The following is a 27,795-nucleotide window of genomic DNA, read 5'->3' as shown; positions in this document are numbered from 1 at the left end:
GAAAGATGGGTGGAACATTTTGAGAATGTGCTAAACCGAGATACAGTTGCAGGAAAAGATATAGATGAAAATGAAAAAGTTTGTGATACCTTGGATGTGAAGGAAGATTTGTTTAGTGAGGAAGAATTAGCGACAGTACTAGAAGGATTAAAAAATAATAAGGCCCCAGGTGCTGATAGTATGATTAATGAGTTCCTTAAATATGGTGGCTCTGAGGTTAGGAATAAGCTACTGAAGATTATGAACATGATTTTTGAAAAAGGGGAAGTACCCAATGATTTTAGGAAAACCTTAATTTAAACCACTGTATAAGAAAGGTGACAAGAGTGAATGTCGGAATTATCGAGGCATTAGTCTGGTCTCTGTAGGTAGCAAATTACTGAGTAATATGATACTTTTTAGACTGAGACATGCTGTAGACAAAGTTTTAAGGGAAGAACAATGCGGTTTTAGAAAAGGTAGAGGATGTGTCGACCATGTTTTCACTCTTAGGTTAATAATTGAGAAGTCCCTTCGTTGTCAAACACCTTTGGTCCTTAGTTTTATCGATTATGAGCAAGCTTTCGATTCTGTTGATAGAACAGCGTTAACAAAGGTCTTATCGTTATATGGTATACCAGAAAAATACATTAAAGTGATTTGCGCTATGTACGAGAATAATACTGCTGCGGTTAAGGTAGGAAATGAGGTTAGCAACTGGTTTTGTATTAAATCAGGAGTTAAGCAGGGTTGTGTTCTATCCCCCTTTATATGGATCATTTTGATGGACTTCGTCTTAAGGAGCACAGGAAAGGCAATTGGAGACCATGGAATCAAATGGGGAGGAAGAACGCTCCTGGACTTAGATTATGCTGATGATTTAAGCATATTAGATGAAAGTGTGAGCAAAATGAATGAATTTTTAGAGGTTTTACGAGTTCAGGGTGCTAAAATAGGCTTGAAAATTAATGTTAAGAAGACTAAGTCACTAAGGTTAGGGAATAAGTGAAGATGAACAGGTGACCTTAGGTAACGAAAAGATTGATCAGGTTGGGAGCTTCAGTTACCTTGGTAGTATTATTAGTAAAGATGGTGGGAGCAGTGAAGATGTTAAAAGTAGAATAGCTAAAGCTCAGGGTGTTTTTTCACAGTTAAAAAAAGTTTGGAAGAATAGAAAGATAAGCCTACAAACCAAGATTAGAATATTGGAAGCTACAGTGATGACAGTGGTCAAATATGGCTCTGAAGCATGGACACTCCGAAAAGCAGATGAAAATTTACTAGATGTTTTCCAGAGAAATTGCCTACGGATTGTTCTGGGTACCCGGCTGACTGACCGTATTTCAAACAGTAGGTTGTACGAAAAGTGTGGTTCAATCCCGCTTTCTGAGGCTATAATGAAAGAAAGGTTGAGATGGCTGGGCCACGTTCTACGGATGAAGGATGACAGATTACCGAAGATTGTCCTTTTTGGCCAACCGTCTGGGGCTACACGGAAAGCAGGTCGTCCTTGTCTGGGTTGGGAGGATGTCATAAATAAGGATTTAAAGGAAATGGGAACTTCCTGGGAGGGTGTAAAGAGGGAGGCTTTAAATAGATTAGGTTGGAGGAGGAGCGTGCGTAGCTGTGTTGGCCTCAGGCGGCTTGGTGCTGCAGTGAGTTATTAGTAGTAGTAGTAGTAGTATCTATCTATCTATCTATATAAAAAAGCGAAGAATGTTGTATATTCGCAAGTTTTACGCAGTTAATTTGTATTGTATCTATCTATCTATCTATCTATCTATATAAAAACGAGTTTTGTGTATGCATGTTTGTTTGTTTTCAAAAAGAATGTTTGCATATGACGTCATTATTAGTACATACGGCTTTGTATATGCACAGACGATGGGAAAGCCAAGAATGTTGTATATTCGCAAGACTCTGGTCAAACATTTTCAGATCAATTGCTAGCAATTGGAAACAGAAAGCTCCCAGTAGACTCAATTTCAGGACGTATACAACTACCTGCTGATTTCTGTAATTTAGTGACGTCCAAAAATGAATTGATTGAAAAAGTATTTCCGAATATTCTAAAAAATTATAAAAATAATAAATGGCTAAGTGAAAGAGTGATTCCTTCACCCAAAAATATAGACGTCCACAAAATCAACAATATTGTTTTGACCAAGATTCGAGACCAGGCAGTCCTTTACAAGTCAGTCGACACAGTTTTGGAACCAAATGAAGCGGTTAATTATCCATCTGAATTTTTAAATTCCATAGATCCTTCAGGGTTTCCACCACACGTGCTACAACTAAAAATAGGCCTACCAATAATACTTTTAAGAAATATAAACCCACCAAAGCTTCGCAATGGCACTCGACTTGCCGTAAAAAAACAATGGAAAACCTAATAGAGGCCACAATCCTGACAGGGCCTTTTGAGGGTGAGGCTGTTCTTATTCCTCGCATTCCCATGATTCCAACGGATCTGCCTTTTCAATTTAAAAGATTGCAATTCCCAATTCGATTAGTATTTGCAATAACCATTAACAAAGCTCAAGGTCAATCATTAGAAAAATGTGGTATAGATCTTAATACTGATTGTTTTTCCCATGGACAATTGTACGTTGCATGTTCGAGGGTCGGTAAACCTGACAATCTATATATATGCAGCGACAATTGGACAGCGAAGAATGTTGTATATTCGCAAGTTTTACGCAATTAATTTGTATTGTATCTATCTATCTATCTATCTATATAAAAACGAGTTGTGTGTATGCATGTTTCTTTGTTTGTAAAAAGAGCGTTTGCATATGACGTCATTATTAGTACATACGGCTTTGTATATCCACAGACAATGGGAAAGCCAAGAATGTTGTATATTCGCAATTTTTACGTAGTTTGAAACACATATATAAATCTATCTATATTCACAGGTGGGACACAGGGACACAACTACAATGGCGCGTAACTAATATGGCGCGTAACGACATGCGCGCGGGGGGGCTTGGGGGGGCGCGAAGCGCCCCACCAACTAGGTGTTGGGGTGGCGCAAAGCGCCACCCCAACAGCTAATATATATATATATATATATATATATATATCTATATATATAAAAATAAGTTGTCTGTCTGTCTGTGGGTCTGTGGATCTGTGGATCAAGTGACGTCATGTTTCGGCTGACGTCATGAAATTAGTTGCCGTCATTTTTGTTATGACGATGCTTAGTATATTGTAAAACACATTAATTTGGTTAATAATATACCATTTAAAACACCAAAATGAACATGCTGGAGTATTCACTCGGTGAGAGAGGGTGTCAGAACGGAGAATGAAGGTCCCAGGTTCAAATCCTGGTTAGGCTAAAAAAGGTAAAAAACTAAAAACTAAAAAAAAAACTGAAAAAACTAAAAAAAGGCAAAAACTACAAAAAAAACTAAAAACTAATAAAAAAATAAAAAAGCCGAAAAACTAAAAAAACTAAAGAAACTAAAAAAAGGAAAAAACTTAAAAAACTAAAAACTAAAAAAAACTAAAAAAAGGAAAAATGTAAAATAGAAGAGAAAAAGAATACTAATAAAATTAAAAATAAAAATAAAAAAAAATAAAAAAGATAAAAAGCTAAAAAAAGGTAAAAACCAATAAAAACTAAAAAGAAAAAAAGGTAAAAACTAAAAAAAAATTCATCTAAAAAACTAAAAAAAACTAAAAAACGTAAAAACTAAAAGAACTAAAAAGTAAAAAAAAACTAAAAAAAGGAAAAAACTGAAAAATAAGCGGGCTATGAAACAGGGGGATATAAATGACGACCGGGACACCGGGACATAAGGAATATAAATGAATCAGAAAATACAACTCATGTTTCCAAATGACGTCGTTTGGAGCCCAAATTGAAAATCCAGATCAATTTATGTCTACTTTCAAAGTAAAAGGGCAAATTTATCATAGAGCAGGGTCTCTTCTACCATTCTCAGGCGAGAATCATAAATTTTTACAATTGTACTTCATCAGTGATAGAAATTCTGAATTGAATGCACGTTGCGAAATTTCTCCCAACATTGAAAGGACAATCGTTTCCCAATTACAACATCTTTTCCACGAAAATAATAATTTAGTGCGTCTGTTCAAAACAGCCATCGATTTGATGCCTACTTATACGCATAAAATTGTTATTTCCGCTGACAAAACGCCTCCTGGCCAACATGTGCGTAGATACAATGCTCCAACTATCGACGAAGTGGCCATCGTTATGGTCGGTGATCAGTTTTTACCTCGAGATATTATTCTCAGGGTTTCCACCACACGTGCTACAACTAAAAATAGGCCTACCAATAATACTTTTAAGAAATATAAACCCACCAAAGCTTTGCTATGGCACTCGACCTGCCGTAAAAAAAAACAATGGAAAACCTAATAGAGGCCACAATCTTGACAGGGCCTTTTGAGGGTGAGGCTGTTCTTATTCCTCCAATTCCCAAGATTCCAACGGATCTGCCTTTTCAATTTAAAAGATTGCAATTCCCAATTCGATTAGCATTTGCAATCACCATTAACAAAGCTCAAGGTCAATCATTAGAAAAATGTGGTATAGATCTTAATACTGATTGTTTTTCCCATTGACAATTGTACGTTGCATGTTCGAGGGTCGGTAAACCTGACAATCTATTTATATGAAGCGACAATTGGACAGCGAAGAATGTTGTATATTCGCAAGTTTTACGCAGTTAATTTGTATTTTATCTATCTATCTATCTATCTATCTATATAAAAACGAGTTGTATGTATGCATGTTTGTTTGTTTGTAAAAAGAGCGTTTGCATATGATGTCATTATTAGTACATACGGCTTTGTATATGCAGAGACAATGGGAAAGCCAAGAATATTGTATATTCGCAATTTTTACGTAGTTTAACTCCTGCAGACGAAATGAATGCTTGTCTAAAAAATTCTAATTTATAGGCACACGTAAAAATATTAAAATTAACTACAAATATGCGTGTCCGATTGCAAAACGATGACTCTGGTCAAACAGTAGACTCAATTTCAGGACGTATACAACTACCTGCTTATTTCTGTAATTTAGTGACGTCCAAAAATGAATTGATTGAAAAAGTATTTCCGAATATTCTAAAAAATTATAAAAATAATAAATGGCTAAGTGAAAGAGCGATTCTCGCACCCAAAAATATAGACGTCCACGAAATCAACAATATTGTTTTGAACAAGATTCGAGACCAGGCAGTCGTTTACAAGTCAGTCGACACAGTTTTGGAACCAAATGAAGCGGTTAATTATCCATCTGAATTTTTAAATTCCATAGATCCTTCAGGGTTTCCACCACACGTGCTACAACTAAAAATAGGCGTACCAATAATACTTTTAAGAAATATCAACCCACCAAAGCTTTGCAATGGCACGCGACTTGCCGTAAAAAAAAACAATGGAAAACCTAATAGAGGCCACAATCTTGACAGGGCCTTATGAGGGTGAGGCTGTTCTTATTCCTCGCATTCCCATGATTCCAACGGATCTGCTTTTTCAATTTAAAAGATTGTAATTCCCAATTCGATTAGTATTTGCAATCACCATTAACAAAGCTCAAGGTCAATCATTAGAAAAATGTGGTATAGATCTTAATCCTGATTGTTTTTCCCATGGACAATTGTACGTTGCATGTTCGAGGGTTGGTAAACCTGACAATGTATTTATATGCAGCGACAATTGGACAGCGAAGAATGTTGTTTATTCGCAAGTTTTACGCAGTTAATTTGTATTGTATCTATCTATATAAAAACGAGTTATGTGGATGCATGTTTGTTTGTTTGTAAAAATAGCGTTTGTATATGACGTCATTATTAGTACATACGGCTTTGCATATGCACAGACAATGGGAAAGCCAAGAATGTTGTTTATTCGCAATTTTTGCGTAGTTTGAAACACATATATAAATCTATCTATATTCACAGGTGGGACACAGGGACACAACTACAATGGCGCATAACTAATATGGCGCGTAACAACTTACGCGCGCGGGGGGGGCTTGGGGGGGCGCGAAGCGCCCCACCAACTAGGTGTTGGGGTGGCGCAAAGCGCCACCCCAACAGCTAGTATATATATATATATATATATATATATATATATATATATATACATGGGATCTGGGGCTTACGAGTCATGGATTTGTTATTAGTTTTCATTTGATTTGTTCTCGTTTAGTCTGAAGATGTTTTAGTTTGAAGTGCTAATTCTATCTTAGCACTTCAAATATTATTTAGCACTTCAAATATAAGATAGAATTAGATACAATACTTTTAAAAAGTTTTAAAAAGTAGAGTTGAGAGAAAGAGCCAAACTTTAGCGTAAAGAGCGGGATGTTGATGAGGAAGCAGCCCCTTTCATATACGAAGTAATTTTTGTTCATTTTAAGTTTTAATGTCGCTCCTTACTTTCAGTTAAAAAACTTTTTTAAATTTATTTTTATATGAAAACCACATTTTGTAGTAGCAAAAAAAAATCAGTAAGCTTATAAATTATTATAATTATCAGTAGGCTATCTTATGTTCTGAGGCTGACACACCAAGCTTTGCTCTCCATTGGCTAGAATAGAAATAAAACTGTTTCCTTTACCTTACCTTATAAGAAAAAGTAAAATAAATAAATGAGCTAGACTGCAATCAGTGGCAACGCAATAGCGTTGCCTATAGTAAAGCCATAACGGTTCAATATTTTATATAAAAAAAAATGTCTCAGAGGTATTTCATTTGTAAGGAATGTTCGTATAAACTTTGGAGGGGACTCATTCAATTGGAAATTGGAAGTTTTAGTGCCCTTTTTAAGAGTCGAAAGTGATCGGAGTACAACTAGCCCCGGCTCTTTTTCCCTAATTGCATAAGATAAAAATTTTGAAATAGCCATTGTGTAAAAATAGTTAAAAGATTAAATAACAAAAACTCCGGTGTCGAAATAATCCCCCTACCCCACCCGTCGACCCAGAGGCAGGCGTTGTATTTTACGCCCTGGGGGCATATATAGTTCTTACGGAAGAGATGCTTGTGTAAACTTCAGAGAGGGTTCATTTGATTAGCAGTTCCAATGCTTCTTCAATGTCAGTCTTCATGTTCGTCATAAAAAAGAACACAGAAAAAAAAAAAAATACCCATGCATAACGCTCGCACAACGACTCTCTGGGAATATCACTTTCAGCCGATTGAATCACTAAGTCTCTTGGATGAATATTCCTTTCCTCCTCACTTTCAATGTCTTCCAAGTATTTTCCAAATATTTTTTCAAAGTTTTCACGTGTAGCTACAAGTTTAGCTCTTTCGGTCTTTTCACTCCTAGTATAAAAAAAATCAATAAAATTTTCAATATAGCATGACAGAAAAGCATCTAGACGGCCAACTGATGTGTAATTAGCCCTGCACAGGGGGCAACCCCTTTTTGTTCGATTTTGAACGATGCAGGCTCGGCAGAATAGATGTAGACACGGGAGTCTAATTGGTTTAATAAACACCTCAAAGCAGATGCTGCAAGACAGTTCTGAGGCCAAAAAGTCAATTTGTTTCTTCCTTGACGTCTCGAGGTTCTCCAGATGTGCTTTTGTATCTTGACGGATTTGAGATTCCAGTAAGGATATTTTCGATTTAAGTATTTCAATTTCTTCATCTTTTGTGGGGGGCATTTTTACGTGTTATGAATAAACGCTATATTTTAACTAATTAGTATTTTCTGAGGAAATTTCATTTTATCGTGAAAATGACATCATGATATTTATTCTGGTATGATGTCTATACCAAAATGATGTCATATTCTCGACACTACAATGATGCTTACAAAATTAAAAATCGTGTCGTAATGGAAAATAATATTATGCTAAGCATTTTGTTATGAGGTATGAAAAAGCTGAAACTATATTGATGATACTAAAGTATACCCGAGAAATACCACAATAAAGGATATCACAGTATACTTGCATTTGACATAGATACTAAAAATACTGCGACCACTTCTGGGGGGGGGGAGGGGATTATGTAATTTATGCTCTTGAAATGTGCTGATAAATAGGGCGTCACTCACATCATTAATTCTATATTCTCTAATTAATTCTAGATCAATTCTCTCTACTAATTTTTTGATACTTTTGATCTACTTGATAGTTATTTTTGGGCCAGATAATTCTAGGTTACACATTTTCAAAACAATATATATATATACTAGCTGTTGGGGTGGCGCTTCGCGCCACCCCAACACCTAGTTGGTGGGGGCGCTTCGCGCCCCCCCCCCAAAGCCCCCCCGCGCGCGTAAGTCGTTACGCGCCATATTAGTTACGCGCCATTGTAGTTGTGTCCCTAAGTCCCACTTGTGAATATAGATAGATATATATATATATATATATATATATATATATATATATATATATATATATATATATATATATATATATATATATATATATATATATATATGTTTTTAACTACGTAAAACTTTTCGAGGGTCGGTAAACCTGACAATGTATTTATATGCAGCGACAATTGGACAGCGAAGAATGTTGTTTATTCGCAAGTTTTACGCAGTTAATTTGTATTGTATCTATCTATATAAAAACGAGTTATGTGGATGCATGTTTGTTTGTTTGTAAAAATAGCGTTTGTATATGACGTCATTATTAGTACATACGGCTTTGCATATGCACAGACAATGGGAAAGCCAAGAATGTTGTTTATTCGCAATTTTTGCGTAGTTTGAAACACATATATAAATCTATCTATATTCACAGGTGGGACACAGGGACACAACTACAATGGCGCATAACTAATATGGCGCGTAACAACTTACGCGCGCGGGGGGGGCTTGGGGGGGCGCGAAGCGCCCCACCAACTAGGTGTTGGGGTGGCGCGAAGCGCCACCCCAACAGCTAGTATATATATATATATATATATATATATATATATATACATGGGATCTGGGGCTTACGAGTCATGGATTTGTTATTAGTTTTCATTTGATTTGTTCTCGTTTAGTCTGAAGATGTTTTAGTTTGAAGTGCTAATTCTATCTTAGCACTTCAAATATTATTTAGCACTTCAAATATAAGATAGAATTAGATACAATACTTTTAAAAAGTTTTAAAAAGTAGAGTTGAGAGAAAGAGCCAAACTTTAGCGTAAAGAGCGGGATGTTGATGAGGAAGCAGCCCCTTTCATATACGAAGTAATTTCTGTTCATTTTAAGTTTTAATGTCGCTCCTTACTTTCAGTTAAAAAACTTTTTTAAATTTATTTTTATATGAAAACCACATTTTGTAGTAGCACACAGAACACAGAAAAAAAAAAAAAAATACCCATGCATAACGCTCGCACAACGACTCTCTGGGAATATCACTTTCAGCCGATTGAATCACTAAGTCTCTTGGATGAATATTCCTTTCCTCCTCACTTTCAATGTCTTCCAAGTATTTTCCAAATATTTTTTCCAAGTTTTCACGTGTAGCTACAAGTTTAGCTCTTTCGGTCTTTTCACTCCTAGTATAAGAAAAATCAATAAGATTTTCAATATAGCATGACAGAAAAGCATCTAGACGGTCAACTGATGTGTAATTAGCCCTGCACAGGGGGCAACCCCTTTTTTCGATTTTGAAGGATGCAGGCTCGGCAGAATAGATGTAGACACGGGAGTCTAATTGGTTTAATAAACACCTCAAAGCAGATGCTGCAAGACAGTTCTGAGGCCAAAAAGTCAATTTGTTTCTTCCTTGACGTCTCGAGGTTCTCCAGATGTGCTTTTGTATCTTGACAGATTTGAGATTCCAGTAAGGATATTTTCGATTTAAGTATTTCAATTTCTTCATCTTTTGTGGGGGGCATTTTTACGTCAAAACTGATGTTATGAATAAACGCTATATTTTAACTAATTAGTATTTTCTGAGGAAATTCCATTTTATCGTGAAAATGACATCATGATATTTATTCTGCTATGATGTCTATACCAAAATGATGTCATATTCTCGACACTACAATGATGCTTACAAAATTAAAAATCGCGTCGTAATGGAAAATAATATTATGCTAAGCATTTTGTTATGAGGTATGAAAAAGCTGAAACTATATTGATGATACTAAAGTATACCCGAGAAATACCACAATAAAGGATATCACAGTATACTTGCATTTGACATAGATACTAAAAATACTGCGACCACTTCTGGGGGGGGAGGGGATTATGTAATTTATGCTCTTGAAATGTGCTGATAAATAGGGCGTCACTCACATCATTAATTCTATATTCTCTAATTAATTCTAGATCAATTCTCTCTACTAATTTTTTGATACTTTTGATCTACTTGATAGTTATTTTTGGGCCAGATAATTCTAGGTTACACATTTTCAAAACAATATATATATATACTAGCTGATGGGGTGGCGCTTCGCGCCAGCCCAACACCTAGTTGGTGGGGGCGCTTCGCGCCCCCCCCAAGCCCCCCCGCGCGCGTAAGTCGTTACGCGCCATATTAGTTACGCGCCATTGTAGTTGTGTCCCTATGTCCCACCTGTGAATATAGATATATATATATATATATATATATATATATATATATATATATATATATATATATATATATATATATATATATATATATATATATATATATATATATATATATATATATATATATATATATATATATATATATATATATATATATATATATATATATATATATATATATATATATATATATATATATATATATATATATATATATATATATATATATATATATATATATATATATATATATATATATATGTTTTTAACTACGTAAAACTTTTCGAGGGTCGGTAAACCTGACAATGTATTTATATGCAGCGACAATTGGACAGAGAAGAATGTTGTTTATTCGCAAGTTTTACGCAGTTAATTTGTATTGTATCTATCTATATAAAAACGAGTTATGTGGATGCATGTTTGTTTGTTTGTAAAAATAGCGTTTGTATATGACGTCATTATTAGTACATACGGCTTTGCATATGCACAGACAATGGGAAAGCCAAGAATGTTGTTTATTCGCAATTTTTGCGTAGTTTGAAACACATATATAAATCTATCTATATTCACAGGTGGGACAAAGGGACACAACTACAATGGCGCATAACTAATATGGCGCGTAACAACTTACGCGCGCGGGGGGGCTTGGGGGGGCGCGAAGCGCCACCCCAACAGCTAGTATATATATATATATATATATATATATATATATATATATATATATATATATATATATATATATATATATATATATATATATATATATATATATACATGGGATCTGGGGCTTACGAGTCATGGATTTGTTATTAGTTTTCATTTGATTTGTTCTCGTTTAGTCTGAAGATGTTTTAGTTTGAAGTGCTAATTCTATCTTAGCACTTCAAATATTATTTAGCACTTCAAATATAAGATAGAATTAGATACAATACTTTTAAAAAGTTTTAAAAAGTAGAGTTGAGAGAAAGAGCCAAACTTTAGCGTAAAGAGCGGGATGCTGATGAGGAAGCAGCCCCTTTCATATACGAAGTAATTTCTGTTCATTTTAAGTTTTAATGTCGCTCCTTACTTTCAGTTAAAAAACTTTTTTAAATTTATTTTTATATGAAAACCACATTTTGTAGTAGCACACAGAACACAGAAAAAAAAAAATAATACCCATGCATAACGCTCGCACAACGACTCTCTGGGAATATCACTTTCAGCCGATTGAATCACTAAGTCTCTTGGATGAATATTCCTTTCCTCCTCACTTTCAATGTCTTCCAAGTATTTTCCAAATATTTTTTCCAAGTTTTCACGTGTAGCTACAAGTTTAGCTCTTTCGGTCTTTTCACTCCTAGTATAAAAAAAATCAATAAAATTTTCAATATAGCATGACAGAAAAGCATCTAGACGGCCAACTGATGCGTAATTAGCCCTGCACAGGGGGCAACCCCTTTTTGTTCGATTTTGAAGGATGCAGGCTCGGCAGAATAGATGTAGACACGGGAGTCTAATTGGTTTAATAAACACCTCAAAGCAGATGCTGCAAGACAGTTCTGAGGCCAAAAAGTCAATTTGTTTCTTCCTTGACGTCTCGAGGTTCTCCAGATGTGCTTTTGTATCTTGACAGATTTGCGATTCCAGTAAGGATATTTTCGATTTAAGTATTTCAATTTCTTCATCTTTTGTGGGGGGCATTTTTGCGTCAAAACTGATGTTATGAATAAACGCTATATTTTAACTAATTAGTATTTTCTGAGGAAATTCCATTTTATCGTGAAAATGACATCATGATATTTATTCTGCTATGATGTCTATACCAAAATGATGTCATATTCTCGACACTACAATGATGCTTACAAAATTAAAAATCGCGTCGTAATGGAAAATAATATTATGCTAAGCATTTTGTTATGAGGTATGAAAAAGCTGAAACTATATTGATGATACTAAAGTATACCCGAGAAATACCACAATAAAGGATATCACAGTATACTTGCATTTGACATAGATACTAAAAATACTGCGACCACTTCTGGGGGTGGGAGGGGATTATGTAATTTATGCTCTTGAAATGTGCTGATAAATAGGGCGTCACTCACATCATTAATTCTATATTCTCTAATTAATTCTAGATCAATTCTCTCTACTAATTTTTTGATACTTTTGATCTACTTGATAGTTATTTTTGGGCCAGATAATTCTAGGTTACACATTTTCAAAACAATATATATATATACTAGCTGATGGGGTGGCGCTTCGCGCCAGCCCAACACCTAGTTGGTGGGGGCGCTTCGCGCCCCCCCCAAGCCCCCCCGCGCGCGTAAGTCGTTACGCGCCATATTAGTTACGCGCCATTGTAGTTGTGTCCCTATGTCCCACCTGTGAATATAGATATATATATATATATATATATATATATATATATATATATATATATATATATATATATATATATATATATATATATATATATATATATATATATATATATATATATATATATATATATATATATATATATATATATATATATATATATATATATATATATATATATATATATATATATATATATATATATATATATATATATATATATATATATATATATATATATATATATATATATATATATATATATATATATATATATATATATATATATATATATATATATATATATATATATATATATGTTTTTAACTACGTAAAACTTTTCGAGGGTCGGTAAACCTGACAATGTATTTATATGCAGCGACAATTGGACAGAGAAGAATGTTGTTTATTCGCAAGTTTTACGCAGTTAATTTGTATTGTATCTATCTATATAAAAACGAGTTATGTGGATGCATGTTTGTTTGTTTGTAAAAATAGCGTTTGTATATGACGTCATTATTAGTACATACGGCTTTGCATATGCACAGACAATGGGAAAGCCAAGAATGTTGTTTATTCGCAATTTTTGCGTAGTTTGAAACACATATATAAATCTATCTATATTCACAGGTGGGACAAAGGGACACAACTACAATGGCGCATAACTAATATGGCGCGTAACAACTTACGCGCGCGGGGGGGCTTGGGGGGGCGCAAAGCGCCACCCCAACAGCTAGTATATATATATATATATATATATATATATATATATATATATATATATATATATATATATATATATATATACATGGGATCTGGGGCTTACGAGTCATGGATTTGTTATTAGTTTTCATTTGATTTGTTCTCGTTTAGTCTGAAGATGTTTTAGTTTGAAGTGCTAATTCTATCTTAGCACTTCAAATATTATTTAGCACTTCAAATATAAGATAGAATTAGATACAATACTTTTAAAAAGTTTTAAAAAGTAGAGTTGAGAGAAAGAGCCAAACTTTAGCGTAAAGAGCGGGATGCTGATGAGGAAGCAGCCCCTTTCATATACGAAGTAATTTCTGTTCATTTTAAGTTTTAATGTCGCTCCTTACTTTCAGTTAAAAAACTTTTTTAAATTTATTTTTATATGAAAACCACATTTTGTAGTAGCACACAGAACACAGAAAAAAAAAATAATACCCATGCATAACGCTCGCACAACGACTCTCTGGGAATATCACTTTCAGCCGATTGAATCACTAAGTCTCTTGGATGAATATTCCTTTCCTCCTCACTTTCAATGTCTTCCAAGTATTTTCCAAATATTTTTTCCAAGTTTTCACGTGTAGCTACAAGTTTAGCTCTTTCGGTCTTTTCACTCCTAGTATAAAAAAAATCAATAAAATTTTCAATATAGCATGACAGAAAAGCATCTAGACGGCCAACTGATGCGTAATTAGCCCTGCACAGGGGGCAACCCCTTTTTGTTCGATTTTGAAGGATGCAGGCTCGGCAGAATAGATGTAGACACGGGAGTCTAATTGGTTTAATAAACACCTCAAAGCAGATGCTGCAAGACAGTTCTGAGGCCAAAAAGTCAATTTGTTTCTTCCTTGACGTCTCGAGGTTCTCCAGATGTGCTTTTGTATCTTGACAGATTTGAGATTCCAGTAAGGATATTTTCGATTTAAGTATTTCAATTTCTTCATCTTTTGTGGGGGGAATTTTTACGTCAAAACTGATGTTATGAATAAACGCTATATTTTAACTAATTAGTATTTTCTGAGGAAATTTCATTTTATCGTGAAAATGACATCATGATATTTATTCTGCTATGATGTCTATACCAAAATGATGTCATATTCTCGACACTACAATGATGCTTACAAAATTAAAAATCGCGTCGTAATGGAAAATAATATTATGCTAAGCATTTTGTTATGAGGTATGAAAAATCTGAAACTATATTGATGATACTAAAGTATACCCGAGAAATACCACAATAAAGGATATCACAGTATACTTGCATTTGACATAGATACTAAAAATACTGCGACCACTTCTGGGGGGGGGGGGAGGGGATTATGTAATTTATGCTCTTGAAATGTGCTGATAAATAGGGCGTCACTCACATCATTAATTCTATATTCTCTAATTAATTCTAGATCAATTCTCTCTACTAATTTTTTGATACTTTTGATCTACTTGATAGTTATTTTTGGGCCAGATAATTCTAGGTTACACATTTTCAAAACAATATATATATATACTAGCTGATGGGGTGGCGCTTCGCGCCACCCCAACACCTAGTTGGTGGAGGCGCTTCGCGCCCCCCCCCAAGCCCCCCCGCGCGCGTAAGTCGTTACGCGCCATATTAGTTACGCGCCATTGTAGTTGTGTCCCTATGTCCCACCTGTGAATATAGATATATATATATATATATATATATATATATATATATATATATATATATATATATATATATATATATATATATATATATATATATATATATATATATATATATATATATGTTTTTAACTACGTAAAACTTTTCGAGGGTCGGTAAACCTGACAATGTATTTATATGCAGCGACAATTGGACAGCGAAGAATGTTGTTTATTCGCAAGTTTTACGCAGTTAATTTGTATTGTATCTATCTATATAAAAACGAGTTATGTGGATGCATGTTTGTTTGTTTGTAAAAATAGCGTTTGTATATGACGTCATTATTAGTACATACGGCTTTGCATATGCACAGACAATGGGAAAGCCAAGAATGTTGTTTATTCGCAATTTTTGCGTAGTTTGAAACACATATATAAATCTATCTATATTCACAGGTGGGACACAGGGACACAACTACAATGGCGCATAACTAATATGGCGCGTAACAACTTACGCGCGCGGGGGGGCTTGGGGGGGGGCGCGAAGCGCCACCCCAACAGCTAGTATATATATATATATATATATATATATATATATATATATATATATATATATATATATATATATATATATATATATATATATATATATATATATATATATATATACATGGGATCTGGGGCTTACGAGTCATGGATTTGTTATTAGTTTTCATTTGATTTGTTCTCGTTTAGTCTGAAGATGTTTTAGTTTGAAGTGCTAATTCTATCTTAGCACTTCAAATATTATTTAGCACTTCAAATATAAGATAGAATTAGATACAATACTTTTAAAAAGTTTTAAAAAGTAGAGTTGAGAGAAAGAGCCAAACTTTAGCGTAAAGAGCGGGATGTTGATGAGGAAGCAGCCCCTTTCATATACGAAGTAATTTCTGTTCATTTTAAGTTTTAATGTCGCTCCTTACTTTCAGTTAAAAAACTTTTTTAAATTTATTTTTATATGAAAACCACATTTTGTAGTAGCAAAAAAAAAAATCAGTAAGCTTATAAATTATTATAATTATCAGTAGGCTATCTTATGTTCTGAGGCTGACACACCAAGCTTTGCTCTCCATTGGCTAGAATAGAAATAAAACTGTTTCCTTTACCTTACCTTATAAGAAAAAGTAAAATAAATAAATGAGCTAGACTGCAATCAGTGGCAACGCAATAGCGTTGCCTATAGTAAAGCCATAACGGTTCAATATTTTATATAAAAAAAAATGTCTCAGAGGTATTTCATTTGTAAGGAATGTTCGTATAAACTTTGGAGGGGACTCATTCGATTGGAAATTGGAAGTTTTAGTGCCCTTTTTAAGAGTCGAAAGTGATCGGAGTACAACTAGCCCCGGCTCTTTTTCCCTAATTGCATAAGATAAAAATTTTGAAATAGCCATTGTGTAAAAATAGTTAAAAGATTAAATAACAAAAACTCCGGTGTCGAAATAATCCCCCTACCCCACCCGTCGACCCAGAGGCAGGCGTTGTATTTTACGCCCTGGGGGCATATATAGTTCTTACGGAAGAGATGCTTGTGTAAACTTCAGAGAGGGTTCATTTGATTAGCAGTTCCAATGCTTCTTCAATGTCAGTCTTCATGTTCGTCATAAAAAAGAACACAGAAAAAAAAAAAAAATACCCATGCATAACGCTCGCACAACGACTCTCTGGGAATATCACTTTCAGCCGATTGAATCACTAAGTCTCTTGGATGAATATTCCTTTCCTCCTCACTTTCAATGTCTTCCAAGTATTTTCCAAATATTTTTTCCAAGTTTTCACGTGTAGCTACAAGTTTAGCTCTTTCGGTCTTTTCACTCCTAGTATAAAAAAAAATCAATAAAATTTTCAATATAGCATGACAGAAAAGCATCTAGACGGCCAACTGATGTGTAATTAGCCCTGCACAGGGGGCAACCCCTTTTTTCGATTTTGAAGGATGCAGGCTCGGCAGAATAGATGTAGACACGGGAGTCTAATTGGTTTAATAAACACCTCAAAGCAGATGCTGCAAGACAGTTCTGAGGCCAAAAAGTCAATTTGTTTCTTCCTTGACGTCTCGAGGTTCTCCAGATGTGCTTTTGTATCTTGACGGATTTGAGATTCCAGTAAGGATATTTTCGATTTAAGTATTTCAATTTCTTCATCTTTTGTGGGGGGCATTTTTACGTCAAAACTGATGTCATGAATAAACGCTATATTTTAACTAATTAGTATTTTCTGAGGAAATTCCATTTTATCGTGAAAATGACATCATGATATTTATTCTGCTATGATGTCTATACCAAAATGATGTCATATTCTCGACACTACAATGATGCTTACAAAATTAAAAATCGCGTCGTAATGGAAAATAATATTATGCTAAGCATTTTGTTATGAGGTATGAAAAAGCTGAAACTATATTGATGATACTAAAGTATACCCGAGAAATACCACAATAAAGGATATCACAGTATACTTGCATTTGACATAGATACTAAAAATACTGCGACCACTTCTGGGGGGGGGAGGGGATTATGTAATTTATGCTCTTGAAATGTGCTGATAAATAGGGCGTCACTCACATCATTAATTCTATATTCTCTAATTAATTCTAGATCAATTCTCTCTACTAATTTTTTGATACTTTTGATCTACTTGATAGTTATTTTTGGACCAGATAATTCTAGGTTACACATTTTCAAAACAATATATATATATACTAGCTGTTGGGGTGGCGCTTCGCGCCACCCCAACACCTAGTTGGTGGGGGCGCTTCGCGCCCCCCCCCAAGCCCCCCCGCGCGCGTAAGTCTTTACGCGCCATATTAGTTACGCGCCATTGTAGTTGTGTCCCTATGTCCCACCTGTGAATATAGATAGATATATATATATATATATATATATAGATATATATATATATATATATATATATATATATATATATATATATATATATGTTTTTAACTACGTAAAACTTGCGAATATACAACATTCTTTGCTGTCCCATTGTCTGTGCATATAAATAGATTGTCAGGTTTACCGACTCTTGAACATGCAACATATAATGGTCCATGGGAAAACAATCCGTATTCAGATCTATTCCTCATGATTCTAATGATTGCCCTTGAGCTTTGTTGATGGTGATTGCTAATCGACCATTCCCTGAGTCGCCATCGTCATTTATATATCCCCCTGTGCACCCCGGCGTCCCCTTTGTAGTTATGTCCCTGTGTCCCGGTCGTCATTTATATTCCCTGTGTCCCGGTCGTCATTTGTGTCCCGGTGTTCCAGTCTGTGATTTCTCTTTGAGTGTCCCGGGCGTCATTTATATTCCTTGTGTCCCGGTGTCCCGGTCGTCATTTATATCCCCCTGTGCCCCCCGGCGTCCCCATTGTAGTTGTGTCCCTGTGTCCCGGTCGTCATTTATATTCCCTGTGTCCCGGTCGTCATTTTTATCCCGGTGTCCCGGTCTGTATATACATTCGTTTTTTAGTTTTGTTTTTCTCTTTTATTTTTTTCCTTTTTTCTTTTTTTTCTTTTTTAGTTTATTTAGATTTTTAGATTTTTTAGTTTTTTTATTAGTTTTTAGTTTTTTTTTAGTTTTTACCATTTTTTCAGTTTTTTTAGTTTTTTTTTTTTACTTATGTCCTGGTCGTCATTTATACTCCCTGTGTCCCGGTCGTCATTTGTGTCTCGGTGCTTTGTTGATTGCTAATTTATATTATATTTATATTTATATTTTTTATATTTATTAATATTTTTTTAGTTTTCTTTTTCTCTTATTTTTCAGTTTTTTCCTTTTTTTTAGTTTTTTCTTTTTTAGTTTTTAGTTTTTTTTTGTTTTTTACCTTTTTTTAGTTTTTTTAGTTTTTTTAGTTTTTTAGCTTTTTTAGATTTTTTATTAGTTTTTAGTTTTTTTTTAGTTTTTGCCTTTTTTTTGTTTTTTCAGTTTTTTTTAGTTTTTAGTTTTTTACCTTTTTTAGTTTTTTTTAGTTTTTAGCTTTTTTAGTTTTTTTTCTTTTTAGTTTTTTTTGTAGTTTTTACCTTTTTTAGTTTTTTTTCTTCTTTAGTATTAGTGTGAAATAATTCAGACGTCATATGCGGACAAACACGACGTCACTCGACAGACAGACAGACAGACATAACCCACAAACAACTTATTTTTATATATATTTATTCATATTTTTTTAGTTTTCTTTTTCTCTTTTATTTTTCAGTTTTTTCCTATTTTTTAGTTTTTTCTTTTTTAGTTTTTAGTTTTTTTTAGTTTTTTACCTTTTTTTAGTTTTTTTTAGTTTTTTTAGTTTTTTAGCTTTTTTAGTTTTTTTATTAGTTTTTATTTTTTTTGTAGTTTTTGCCTTTTTTTAATTTTTTCAGTTTTTTTTTAGTTATTAGATTTTTACCTTTTTTTTAGTTTTTTTTAGTTTTTTAGGTTTTTTAGTTTTTTTTTCTTTTTAGTTTTTTTTGTAGTTTTTACCTTTTTTAGTTTTTTTCTTCTTTTGTATTAGTGTCAAATAATTCAGACGTCATATGCGAACAAACATGACGTCACCTGATCCATCCACAGATCCACACACAGACAACTTATTTTTATATATATAGATATATATATATATATATATATATATATATATATATATATATATATATATATATATATATATATATATATATATATATATACATATATATATATATATATATATATATATATATATATATATATATATATATATATATATATATATATATATATATATATATATATATATATATATATATATATATATATATATATATATATATATATATATATATATATATATATATATATATATATATATATATATATATATATATATATACATACATATATATATATATATATATATATATATATATATATATATATATATATATATATATATATATATATATATATATATATATATATATATATATATATGTATATATATATATATATATATATATATATATATATATATATATATATATCTATATATAAAAATAAGTTGTCTGTCTGTCTGTGGGTCTGTGGATCTGTGGATCAGGTGACGTCTGGTTAATAATATACCATTTAAAACACCAAAATGAACATACTGGAGTAGTCACTCGATGAGAGAGGGTGTCAGAACGGAGAATGAAGGTCCCAGGTTCAAATCCTGGTTAGGCTAAAAAAGGTAAACACCTATTGATGAAAATACCAAAAAAGGCCACTTTCCTTGGAAATACCCCCCGAAAAGATATTTTTCAAAATGCAGGGGGTATATGCTCCTAACCTCACCCTCAATGGACGACATTGAAATTTTTATCTCATTTGATTGTGTATTCCCTGCATGTTACATGCTGTTTAGCTGAAAATGATTGCTGTTCCAATGGAATCAATTGGTGAAGGCCATAAAAGGAATTGTCATCCTTAGCTCTATTCAAAGAAAGTTCACTTGTAAAAATCTTGGGATGTATTTTGTTGTATCAGATTAACGACACTTCTTGACTAATAAGGTCACTGCCTCGGCCCTGCAGTGCATTCCTGCTGAATCATTCGATCTCTGGGTCCCGTATTACCAAGCTAAGGTCAAACCCACTGCACCACCACAGGACTTTCTTGGGATGCAGGTTTTGGACTTCTGACTGGTCGAAAATTTTGTCAGGACGATGTAATCAGGTTTTTTCTGCTGAATCAAGTTTACCTAGTCAGGAATTTCGGGTATCTTTTCGCAAATACAATGGTTGGTCTATAAATATACGTTAAAGCGGTGCCAGTTAAATCAAAGCATACTTTTGAATATGACACTATAAGAAACTTATCTCTCTGATCTTCTATGCTATCAGCTTATAGAAAATGATTGTTTAAGGTATTGGTTGGCAAATAGATATTGTATGGGGAAAACTATATAGGTAACTATAAAAACTATAATTATTAAAACTATAACCTCACCTTACAATCTATTTATATATACAGACAATGGGAGAGCGAAGAATTTTGTATATTTGCAAGTTTTACGTAGTTAATTTATAGTGTATATGTATATCTATCTATCTATCTATCTATCTATATAAAAATAAGTGGTATGTATGAATGTTTGTTTGTTTGTAAAAAGAGAATTTATATATGACGTCATTATAAATATACAAGGCTTTGTATATGACGTCATTGTAAGATGACGCTACAGACCGGATACCACTCTCACATATTGGTATTTATTTGACGGCTTATCAAGAAAACCATCAGAACCCATTGATGTTGATTTAGTCTACGATAAAGATAAACGACTCACTATGTCAGAAGAAGGTATTAAAAGAAATAAAATTGCAATTCTTGAAATTCAGGACGAATTTGAGGGACTTTCAGAATCCAGTGAAATAAGTGCATTAAAAAATCTGGCTACGCTACCAAGCAAATTCTATCAGAGGGCCATTGGTAAAATTACTGAGAATGACTGTCCTTTGAACCGAATAGAAAAAAAGAAACTGATTTACAAATGAAAGACGTCTATAGCAAAATCCGATTCGAAAACCGAGATGGCGGTGCGTGGAAGCAAGGCTGGGATATAACTTACGACGATGTTCGGTCAAGAAGGGATAGAGGCAATAAGCTAAAAGTTTTGTTGTGCCGCATTCTCATAACGATCCAGGCTGGATCAAAACTTACGAACAATACTATCAGGGCCAAACCCGACATATATTCAATAACATGGTCAATAAACTAGGCAAAGATAAAGGGAGGAAATTTATATGGGCTGAAATTTCTTATTTGTATCTTTTTTGGAATGAAAGCTCGGATGAAACAAAGGCTGAAATTATTAGATTGGTGAATAATGGTCAGTTAGAAATTGTAACTGGTGGATGGGTGATGAATGATGAAGCAAATTCTCACTATGATGGTATTATCGAACAAATGGCCGCTGGTCATGAGTGGCTCACAAACAATTTAAATATAAAGCCAAAGAATGGCTGGGCAATTGATCCATTTGGACTGTCACCAACAATGGCCTACTTACTGCAGCGAATGGGCCTAGAGCAAATGGTTATCCAAAGAGGTCATTACGAAGTTAATAAACCTTTTGCGTGGAACAAGACATTGGAATTTAGATGGAGACAAACTTGGGATCCTAAGGACTCGACGGAAATACTTGCTCATTTAATGCCCTTCTACAGCTATGACGTTCCCCATACATGTGGTCCTGATCCGAAGGTCTGCTGCCAATTTGACTTCCGCCGTTTAAGAGGTTCTGGTTTGTCTTGTCCCGGGCGAGTTCCTCCCATTCCTGTTACTCCTGAAAACATTGAACAAAGGGCTTATCTTTTACTAGACCAATATCGCAAGAAGTCAACCTTGTTTAAGACAAATGCTCTTCTGGTGCCCCTTGGGGATGATTTTAGGTATAATACAGAAGGTGAATGGGACGCTCAATTCAAGAATTACAAAAAGCTTTTTGAATACATGAACGCTCAAGAAGATTGGCATGTACAGGCCCAATTTGGCACCCTGGCTGATTACTTTGAAGATGCTCACCAAGAATCGGCTCGGTTGTCACCAATACGAATGTCAGATGCTAGTAAATTCTTTCCATTATTTGCGGGAGACTTCTTTACATACGCTGACGAACGTGACCATTACTGGAGTGGCTATTACACCTCTAGACCTTTTTATAAGAATCTTGACCGTTATTTGGAGCATTATTTGTGATCCGCAGATATACTTTTTTCGATGATATGGTCGCATGTGGAATCAATAGGCTTTAGCAAGCCTAGTTGGACCACTGAATTAACGGAAAGATTAACAAGTGCGCGTCGAAATCTTTCATTATTTCAACATCTTGATGGCATCACTGGCACTGACAGAGATCTTGTTGTCAATGATTATGGGAATAAGCTGTTTCAGTCAATATTGAATGTTAAGTCAGTGATCAGTCAAACTAGCGACTTTTTTCTTTGTAATGATCAAATTCAGTATAGTCCCAACATCCAAAAATTTCACTTTGTGGTTGATGATATAAACAAGTTTCTTAACAACGGCCCACAGAGAAAAATTGTAAGCTTAGACGGGCCTAGCGAATTATTTCAAGTGATATTTTTCAACTCACTACCTAGAAGTCGAGAAGAGGTTGTACATATTTTAGTTTCATCTTCGAACGTTAAGGTACTTGACCGGAATAGAAAACCTGTGCCTTTTCAAATAAATCCTCAGTTTTCCGACGGTGCAGAAATTTCTAATTCTATGCTCTTCTGGTGCCCCTTGGGGATGATTTTAGGTATAATACAGAAGGTGAATGGGACGCTCAATTCAAGAATTACAAAAAGCTTTTTGAATACATGAACGCTCAAGAAGATTGGCATGTACAGGCCCAATTTGGCACCCTGGCTGATTACTTTGAAGATGCTCACCAAGAATCGGCTCGGTTGTCACCAATACGAATGTCAGATGCTAGTCAATTCTTTCCATTATTTGCGGGAGACTTCTTTACATACGCTGACGAACGTGACCATTACTGGAGTGGCTATTACACCTCTAGACCTTTTTATAAGAATCTTGACCGTTATTTGGAGCATTATTTGTGATCCGCAGATATACGTTTTTCGATGATATGGTCGCATGTGGAATCAATAGGCTTTAGCAAGCCTAGTTGGACCACTGAATTAACGGAAAGATTAACAAGTGCGCGTCGAAATCTTTCATTATTTCAACATCATGATGGCATCACTGGCACTGACAGAGATCTTGTTGTCAATGATTATGGGAATAAGCTGTTTCAGTCAATATTGAATGTTAAGTCAGTGATCAGTCAAACTAGCGACTTTTTTCTTTGTAATGATCAAATTCAGTATAGTCCCAACATCCAAAAATTTCACTTTGTGGTTGATGATATAAACAAGTTTCTTAACAACGGCCCACAGAGAAAAATTGTAAGCTTAGACGGGCCTAGCGAATTATTTCAAGTGATATTTTTCAACTCACTACCTAGAAGTCGAGAAGAGGTTGTACATATTTTAGTTTCATCTTCGAACGTTAAGGTACTTGACCGGAATAGAAAACCTGTGCCTTTTCAAATAAATCCTCAGTTTTCCGACGGTGCAGAAATTTCTAATTCTATGCTCTTCTGGTGTCCCTTGGGGATGATTTTAGGTATAATACAGAAGGTGAATGGGACGCTCAATTCAAGAATTACAAAAAGCTTTTTGAATACATGAACGCTCAAGAAGATTGGCATGTACAGGCCCAATTTGGCACCCTGGCTGATTACTTTGAAGATGCTCACCAAGAATCGGCTCGGTTGTCACCAATACGAATGTCAGATGCTAGTCAATTCTTTCCATTATTTGCGGGAGACTTCTTTACATACGCTGACGAACGTGACCATTACTGGAGTGGCTATTACACCTCTAGACCTTTTTATAAGAATCTTGACCGTTATTTGGAGCATTATTTGTGATCCGCAGATATTTTTTTTTCGATGATATGGTCGCATGTGGAATCAATAGGCTTTAGCAAGCCTAGTTGGACCACTGAATTAACGGAAAGATTAACAAGTGCGCGTCGAAATCTTTCATTATTTCAACATCATGATGGCATCACTGGCACTGACAGAGATCTTGTTGTCAATGATTATGGGAATAAGCTGTTTCAGTCAATATTGAATGTTAAGTCAGTGATCAGTCAAACTAGCGACTTTTTTCTTAGTAATGATCAAATTCAGTATAGTCCCAACATCCAAAAATTTCACTTTGTGGTTGATGATATAAACAAGTTTCTTAACAACGGCCCACAGAGAAAAATTGTAAGCTTAGACGGGCCTAGCGAATTATTTCAAGTGATATTTTTCAACTCACTACCTAGAAGTCGAGAAGAGGTTGTACATATTTTAGTTTCATCTTCGAACGTTAAGGTACTTGACCGGAATAGAAAACCTGTGCCTTTTCAAATAAATCCTCAGTTTTCCGACGGTGCAGAAATTTCTAATTCTATGCTCTTCTGGTGCCCCTTGGGGATGATTTTAGGTATAATACAGAAGGTGAATGGGACGCTCAATTCAAGAATTACAAAAAGCTTTTTGAATACATGAACGCTCAAGAAGATTGGCATGTACAGGCCCAATTTGGCACCCTGGCTGATTACTTTGAAGATGCTCACCAAGAATCGGCTCGGTTGTCACCAATACGAATGTCAGATGCTAGTCAATTCTTTCCATTATTTGCGGGAGACTTCTTTACATACGCTGACGAACGTGACCATTACTGGAGTGGCTATTACACCTCTAGACCTTTTTATAAGAATCTTGACCGTTATTTGGAGCATTATTTGTGATCCGCAGATATACTTTTTTCGATGATATGGTCGCATGTGGAATCAATAGGCTTTAGCAAGCCTAGTTGGACCACTGAATTAACGGAAAGATTAACAAGTGCGCGTCGAAATCTTTCATTATTTCAACATCATGATGGCATCACTGGCACTGACAGAGATCTTGTTGTCAATGATTATGGGAATAAGCTGTTTCAGTCAATATTGAATGTTAAGTCAGTGATCAGTCAAACTAGCGACTTTTTTCTTTGTAATGATCAAATTCAGTATAGTCCCAACATCCAAAAATTTCACTTTGTGGTTGATGATATAAACAAGTTTCTTAACAACGGCCCACAGAGAAAAATTGTAAGCTTAGACGGGCCTAGCGAATTATTTCAAGTGATATTTTTCAACTCACTACCTAGAAGTCGAGAAGAGGTTGTACATATTTTAGTTTCATCTTCGAACGTTAAGGTACTTGACCGGAATAGAAAACCTGTGCCTTTTCAAATAAATCCTCAGTTTTCCAACGGTGCAGAAATTTCTAATTCTATGCTCTTCTGGTGCCCCTTGGGGATGATTTTAGGTATAATACAGAAGGTGAATGGGACGCTCAATTCAAGAATTACAAAAAGCTTTTTGAATACATGAACGCTCAAGAAGATTGGCATGTACAGGCCCAATTTGGCACCCTGGCTGATTACTTTGAAGATGCTCACCAAGAATCGGCTCGGTTGTCACCAATACGAATGTCAGATGCTAGTCAATTCTTTCCATTATTTGCGGGAGACTTCTTTACATACGCTGACGAACGTGACCATTACTGGAGTGGCTATTACACCTCTAGACCTTTTTATAAGAATCTTGACCGTTATTTGGAGCATTATTTGTGATCCGCAGATATACTTTTTTCGATGATATGGTCGCATGTGGAATCAATAGGCTTTAGCAAGCCTAGTTGGACCACTGAATTAACGGAAAGATTAACAAGTGCGCGTCGAAATCTTTCATTATTTCAACATCATAATGGCATCACTGGCACTGACAGAGATCTTGTTGTCAATGATTATGGGAATAAGCTGTTTCAGTCAATATTGAATGTTAAGTCAGTGATCAGTCAAACTAGCGACTTTTTTCTTTGTAATGATCAAATTCAGTATAGTCCCAACATCCAAAAATTTCATTTTGTGGTTGATGATATAAACAAGTTTCTTAACAACGGCCCACAGAGAAAAATTATAAGCTTAGACGGGCCTAGCGAATTATTTCAAGTGATATTTTTCAACTCACTACCTAGAAGTCGAGAAGAGGTTGTACATATTTTAGTTTCATCTTCGAACGTTAAGGTACTTGACCGGAATAGAAAACCTGTGCCTTTTCAAATAAATCCTCAGTTTTCCGACGGTGCAGAAATTTCTAATTCTATGCTCTTCTGGTGCCCCTTGGGGATGATTTTAGGTATAATACAGAAGGTGAATGGGACGCTCAATTCAAGAAGTACAAAAAGCTTTTTGAATACATGAACGCTCAAGAAGATTGGCATGTACAGGCCCAATTTGGCACCCTGGCTGATTACTTTGAAGATGCTCACCAAGAATCGGCTCGGTTGTCACCAATACGAATGTCAGATGCTAGTCAATTCTTTCCATTATTTGCGGGAGACTTCTTTACATACGCTGACGAACGTGACCATTACTGGAGTGGCTATTACACCTCTAGACCTTTTTATAAGAATCTTGACCGTTATTTGGAGCATTATTTGTGATCCGCAGATATACTTTTTTCGATGATATGGTCGCATGTGGAATCAATAGGCTTTAGCAAGCCTAGTTGGACCACTGAATTAACGGAAAGATTAACAAGTGCGCGTCGAAATCTTTCATTATTTCAACATCATGATGGCATCACTGGCACTGACAGAGATCTTGTTGTCAATGATTATGGGAATAAGCTGTTTCAGTCAATATTGAATGTTAAGTCAGTGATCAGTCAAACTAGCGACTTTTTTCTTTGTAATGATCAAATTCAGTATAGTCCCAACATCCAAAAATTTCACTTTGTGGTTGATGATATAAACAAGTTTCTTAACAACGGCCCACAGAGAAAAATTGTAAGCTTAGACGGGCCTAGCGAATTATTTCAAGTGATATTTTTCAACTCACTACCTAGAAGTCGAGAAGAGGTTGTACATATTTTAGTTTCATCTTCGAACGTTAA

General features: G+C 34.5%; 1 long non-coding RNA gene and 1 pseudogene across 1 annotated transcript; both read left to right on the top strand.

Annotated features, from left to right (window-relative positions):
* The first annotated feature begins 3,065 nt into the window (after window positions 1-3,065).
* On the top strand, window positions 3,066-20,484 carry LOC136039044 (uncharacterized). Its single transcript, XR_010620360.1, has 2 exons — window positions 3,066-3,123; window positions 20,345-20,484. It is a non-coding gene; the product is annotated as an uncharacterized LOC136039044 (long non-coding RNA).
* A 954-nt stretch (window positions 20,485-21,438) lies between these two features.
* LOC136039093 (alpha-mannosidase 2-like) lies at window positions 21,439-25,357 on the top strand (annotated as a pseudogene).
* The last annotated feature ends 2,438 nt before the right edge of the window (window positions 25,358-27,795 follow it).

The sequence above is a fragment of the Artemia franciscana genome, chromosome 19 (genome assembly GCF_032884065.1).
Source record: "Artemia franciscana chromosome 19, ASM3288406v1, whole genome shotgun sequence".
Taxonomy (NCBI): domain Eukaryota; kingdom Metazoa; phylum Arthropoda; class Branchiopoda; order Anostraca; family Artemiidae; genus Artemia; species Artemia franciscana.
This window is presented reverse-complemented; position numbering and strand designations above follow the sequence as displayed.